Source organism: Blennius ocellaris, assembly GCF_963422515.1.
Source record: "Blennius ocellaris genome assembly, chromosome: 8".
Taxonomy (NCBI): Eukaryota; Metazoa; Chordata; class Actinopteri; order Blenniiformes; family Blenniidae; genus Blennius; species Blennius ocellaris.
In genome coordinates, this window is record NC_137657.1 from 22,151,060 (window position 1) to 22,157,094 (window position 6,035).

A 6,035-nucleotide genomic window follows, 5' to 3' on the forward strand; every position below is an offset into this window, starting at 1 on the left:
GAGACTGCTGCCTCCTGCATCTGTGAGTAGAAAACTGACTGAATACTTTAATGTATCTGTCTGAGCAGTTTCCTGGTTGTTAAATAATTTGAAATAAATACTAAGTTGTGAATGTTCGCGAACATGCTCATAGCTCCAATGTTGACATGCTTGCCTTTGCTTAAAATGCGTGTTGGAATAAAGCCAACATGACTTTCACCCTTGACTCTCATCGATAGAAAGTGATCCAAACCCAAATTGAAAGGCCTCCAAATGTGACACTTGTGCATCGAGAATGAGTCTCGGTGTATGCGTCACTCTCGACACCGTGCAATTCATGAGCCCAGAAGAGTTTCCCCTAAATCATTTTCAGAAACCTCACCAGAGAAAACAAGGTGACCACATCAGCTGCCCTGGAAATCCAGGGATCCCTCTGCTGTTATTTTTTCTCTCAAGGTCACATGTGACTCACTGCTTTGACTGGCCGCACTTCCAACGCCGGGCACAAAGTCTGCCGGATCCTTCGCGTCTGCTCCGTGCCTGTCTTGCTACTTCTCTCTTAACAGACACTTACTGTGCTTCTGACAGGCCATCTCTCACACACACACACACACACACACACACGCACACACACACACACGCACACACACACACACACACACACACACACACACACACACACACACACACACTGCAAAGTCCCATCAGTCCCCTGACCCCACACACCCACATTTTCTCCTGGATGTTTTAGCCCCACATTGATAATTTAAGTATCCTGTTGAGGCTTTTCCATCAGTTAGTAAAATATAGACTTGTCCACTACGATTTCCATCTGAGGGGCCCAGGCAGCGAGAGATATAAAGTATACTGAAACAAAAACTCTGAGGCGGACCACAGGAAGGCGTAGAGTTGAATATGAGAAGGTCAAGATCCTTAACAAGGCAACATGCTTCTTCGGTGTCCGTACAATAACACAGATTGAAGTGGTGTGGCCAGGGTTTCCTGAAAACCTCCTGCACTGAGGTCGCCTTTCTCCAATGACTTACAACAAAGTGACTTAAATCCAGAATATTGAAGATGACACATTTTTTATCACCACTCATTCACAACCGGAATCAACTTCAATAAGCACATTTTTGATTTGTTATCTTTTTTTTTTTCTCCTCATAATTTAACGGTCTTAAGATGTAGAATTTCAATGAGTTACATGACTATTAAAATGAGGCTCCTGAAAAATAAACCTTGAAGGTTTAGACAAGACATCATTTACCAGTGTATTCAAACACTGCTGGTTTGGAAAACGTCAATCTATCCCCTACCCTCATCATAAATGGACAAACATACAATCAGTAATCTAGTGACTTTTTTAAGATACACATTGGGAGAGAAGCAAAATTCGTTACATAGCATGACATAAAAAATATACTTGTACTTTAGTTTTCGTGGTGTATTAAGATGAATCATTCAGTTTACTAACAATGACTGAGCCTTTGTTTAGCTCTTATGCTATTTGCTCTTTGGATCTATGGCAACTTTATAGTAACAACAATATGATCAAACATATATTTTTTTTCTTTCTAATCATAAAAAATGATGCTTACTTGTACTAGCCTTCAGTAATTGTACAGCGAAGTGGTTAAGATAGAACAGTGGAAGAAATCTGCTTCTATAAATGCACTGAAAATGAAAAAATAGCAGATTAACTGGCCTGTGAATGTTGATCCCACAGGCATGTTAGAGCTGCACGATTCGACAAGGGCCTCATGAAACTCATTGCTTCTGCGGCATCAGCACTTGGAGATACTGTCGATGGTGAATAAAACATTTTCAGAAGTCAATCGTTCGCCCTTAAAATTAATTCAAAATGAACTCTTAACAATATGTAACCCAGGGTTAGATTGGTTCTTTTATTGTTTAAACAGTTTTCCACCCGTGATGCTTATCTGTGCCTTATTAGCAGTACTACATAAAATCCTTTGTTACTACAATTTAAAAAAAAGAAGCTTTCTGTGCGTTTGATGTTTCAATGTCTGAAGTCACAATCAGCACACAAACAGGTGTCAGTTCCCGTTTCTTTTCATCCATTTATGAGATCTGTTATGAAAATGAGAAGGCGGCACCGGTTTACTCGCTCTCACACATACAGAGAATAATAGGTTCACACATGCACCTTCTTTGGTGCGTTGCAAGCACACAATGCGTTACACACATACGCAGAACCTGCTACGGATCTGAACAATAGAAGGGTCTTACTGCGGGAGATCTGCTATCTGCCGGCGGTATGCAAACAACTTAATGAATACAGTACAAAGAACTAATCTCCACATCTCTGCAGCTGAATTTAAATCAGGGATTATTTGTCACACGTACACACTCACCACTCAATTAACCACTCAATTTTACTCTGATCTGCCCTGATAACTGAACAGATAGTCTTTGGAGTTTCATTAAAGAATAGTTTATTTCCAATAGACATATGCATGTGTCCAACGGAAATATGGACACAACAGATTAGTAATCAAGTAATAAACTGTGGCCTGTATGATAAGTGAACCGAATGACATTGATTGCTCTTCATTATTGAAGCTTTGGTAGGTGGGCTATATTACATTGTAAGGGAACATTCTGTGCTGATGATGTGAGACACGGAATTGGGCAAATGTAAGGATACGAACAACTTTGATGATAGTTAGACGACTGGATCAGAGCATCTCTGAAATTGCAGCTTTTGTGGGTTGTTTCCAGTCTGCAGTGGTCAGTTTCTATCAAAAGTGGTTCAAGGAACAAAAAGAAACTTGGAAGCTCTTGTAGTTCAAGTTGCTCCATATAATAATTCTGGTTCTGACGAACAGGTTTCAGAATACATATTTAATCACAGTTTGTGTATGAGGCTACAAATCATGCTGTCCTCTGTTCAGTGTATCATTTATGAAAACTGCATTTGTCAGACCTCGACAATAGAAACGACGTGAGATAGTGTGATCGTATCATTTTTTCGCGTCACGCACGCGGTTAGCGGGGAACGTGGTATCAGGATTCACTGTGAGAAGAGGGTAAAACCAGTGGAGACAGTGTGATGCTTTTGGCAATGTTCTGCTGGGAAACCTTGGGCACTGCCAACCATGTGGCTTGTTACTTTGATATGTAGCACCTACCTAAACATTCGCGCAGACCATTTACACTCTTACATGGAAACCATGTTCCTTGAAGCAGTGGCTTCTTCCAACGGGGAGAATGCATCCTGCCACAAAACAAAAATGGGTCAGTGATGGTTTTGAAAGAACATGACAACCAACTCCAAGTGTTGATTCGGCCTTCAAATGTTCTTGAACTCAATCCAATCCTCAAGCATCTGTGAGATGAGCTGGGAAAACAAGTCTCATATGTAGAGGTCCCACCTTGTAAATTACAGCCCTTTAGAGGATCTGCAGCTAACATGAATGTGCCAGATACCACAGCATGCCTTCAGAAGCCTCATGAAATCCATGATTCCATTGGATCTGAGCTGTTTTACCAGCAAAACGGTGCCCACATAACACATGCAGGTGGTCATAATGTTATGGCCTCCGGGTGTACGCTTGGAATCTTGATCCAAATGGATGAAATCAGTATTATATTGTAATTGCATAATTCAATCTGACAGGACTAGACATGACATTTTGATCGTCTATTCATAGTGCTGCACATTTGTTGACAGGTCCAAACCAGTCGGTTAATTTATGGACACAGGGAAAGGTCAACAAGTTGTGTATGTGTGTTTGTGCGTTGGACTGGTCACGCTGTCGCAGTACCACGTCCACCCTGCTTTTTCCCTGTGGACTGCACCACCGGCTATCGCATCACAAAGGCTCGTCATGAGTCTGAGCGTGTGTAACAGTGCATGTCTGGAAAGGTACACGTCCGCCAATGCTGTGGTGTACCCTGACCCCGGCGCTGAAAGAAATGTGTTTCTTTTCTTTTGTTTTCGTGATTGTGTGTGTGTCTGTGTGTGTGAGTGTGTGGGTTTGGGCCGTACTGTGGTCAGCTTTGACCTCACCAGCAGCTTTTCCCTCGCATGCCTCCGAGACTCGTAGGTGGGTGAGTCTCTTGTGTTTCTGCGACGACGTTGAGATCGTGTGCTTCTACGTCAGCGCGCCGTGACCCCCTCATCATCCCACTGCACGGTCCGGACAGCGAGCGGCTACAGAGAGGCAAGCGGGAAGCCGGAGTTTGTTTTGGGACAGCTGACGTCAGACATTTTCTATCAGTATGCTTTTCTGAGATCACAGAGTGGGTGTGCCCTTTTGGGTTGTCCTCTAACCCATTGTGCATTTAACCAAGACGTGAGCGTTTCTCTTTTTAGACAAAACCTTAAGCTATTTAAACATATTCTGATGCATCGTGAATTTTTACACTATGGAACACTTGAATCTTCCAGTCCCAAAAGGAATCTCGTCATCTTACCCACTGTTAAAAATACACTTTTCCTATTTTTGAAAGCATGTTTGCTTCTCCAGATTGACAACAAAAGTTTAACTTTGGGTCGTCTTGCTTGACGTCTCCCCGACAGATAACAGTCTTTATTAGCAGACTGGATTTGCACATGCAAATTCATTTATGGGGTGACATTAGCTTAATAATAGAGTGTAACTGAAAGGCATCTGCTGAAGTTATATGATGGATTTGTATATTCAATTAAAAAAAAAGAAAAGAAAAAAAGAAGAATTGTACTGTATGTGGAACCTGACTTTAAGGTTCATTATAAGGGGGATTCCCTAAACTAAATTAAACTCTGTGTTACAACAAGTTTTACAGCTCTTTACAATTGAAAAAAAACCCCAACCAAAACATAGACTATATTTTATAAGAGGTTTTTGATGTAATTTTCAACCCTGGTTCATTCAGAGCTGTGTTGGGCCACTGTCACACCACATGGAAACAGTCAAATATTAACATTAACCAGCAATCACACATTGCTCGCCAGGGACTTTCTGCGTGGTTTGTATGTTGTTCCTGTGTGTGACTGGCTTCTGTCTGTGTGCTTTTTGTCACCATTCAAAGGCAAGTAATTGAGAGTATATGACACTGTCTGCCTGTGTGTTCGCTGGTCAATGGACTGGTAACATGTGAACAGGATGACATGTCACAACGGTGGATCGTGTTGGAAAGTGAAAAAGTGTCAATGTGCAACACTGTAGAAATGATCAGTGTTAAAAGGCCTTGGCTCTTGAATGAATAGCGAGTGGCCTTGTTTGGCCGCATAAAGTAAAATCACGATGGAGTAATGTAGAACATGCACATAAAATGACACATTTCTGGAACAAACATCTGGGGAAGGACCAGAAACTTAATAAACTCCAGAGAGCTGGTGACAGCTCAAGGTCATAAGGAGGATCATGCATCGGGCTCAGCACATGCATATTATTGTTCATCCACTGAGACAACATTTCCATCTTTACTCAGTGGACATTCAAATAAGCAGAAGAAGTCCGATAAATGACTCTTGCTGGTCTAAACAAACATCTGTCAATCACAATATTCACATGCTGTCCAACAGGCCTCTAAACGTCTGGTCTGGAAAATCTCTCTTTATTCACACTGATTAAAGCAACTTTGGGGCTTTTTATTGATTTTGTTTAATTATTCTGTATACTTTCACAGATTGGGTGTACTACAGGCGGGATGTCAAATACAGCATATAAAAACACATATTTTGTGGGATTGTTTTAACAGGCTCATGGAAATAGTTACTCTACTGTTTTTGTGTTTGAGCGGTCAAGAAAATGTCAAATCTATAGGGCTTTATTTCTTATAAAGGAAAATAAAAACACAGACACCCTCCCAAGACATACTTTTATCACAGCTTATTAATCATTTTACATGTGTTTTATGCTCTATCCATGTAAATCATTGGTGGTAGGATATAGTGATACTGTCTTACTGTAACACCATTAAAGATGCATCCACAACTGACTCTGAGCTGTTTTGTTGCTCCTTTACATTCAGTCATGAGTTCCTTTGAGAAATAAGCGATTCTATCCACTGCATGAGTGTGTGATGTGGACACTTGGAGTTGA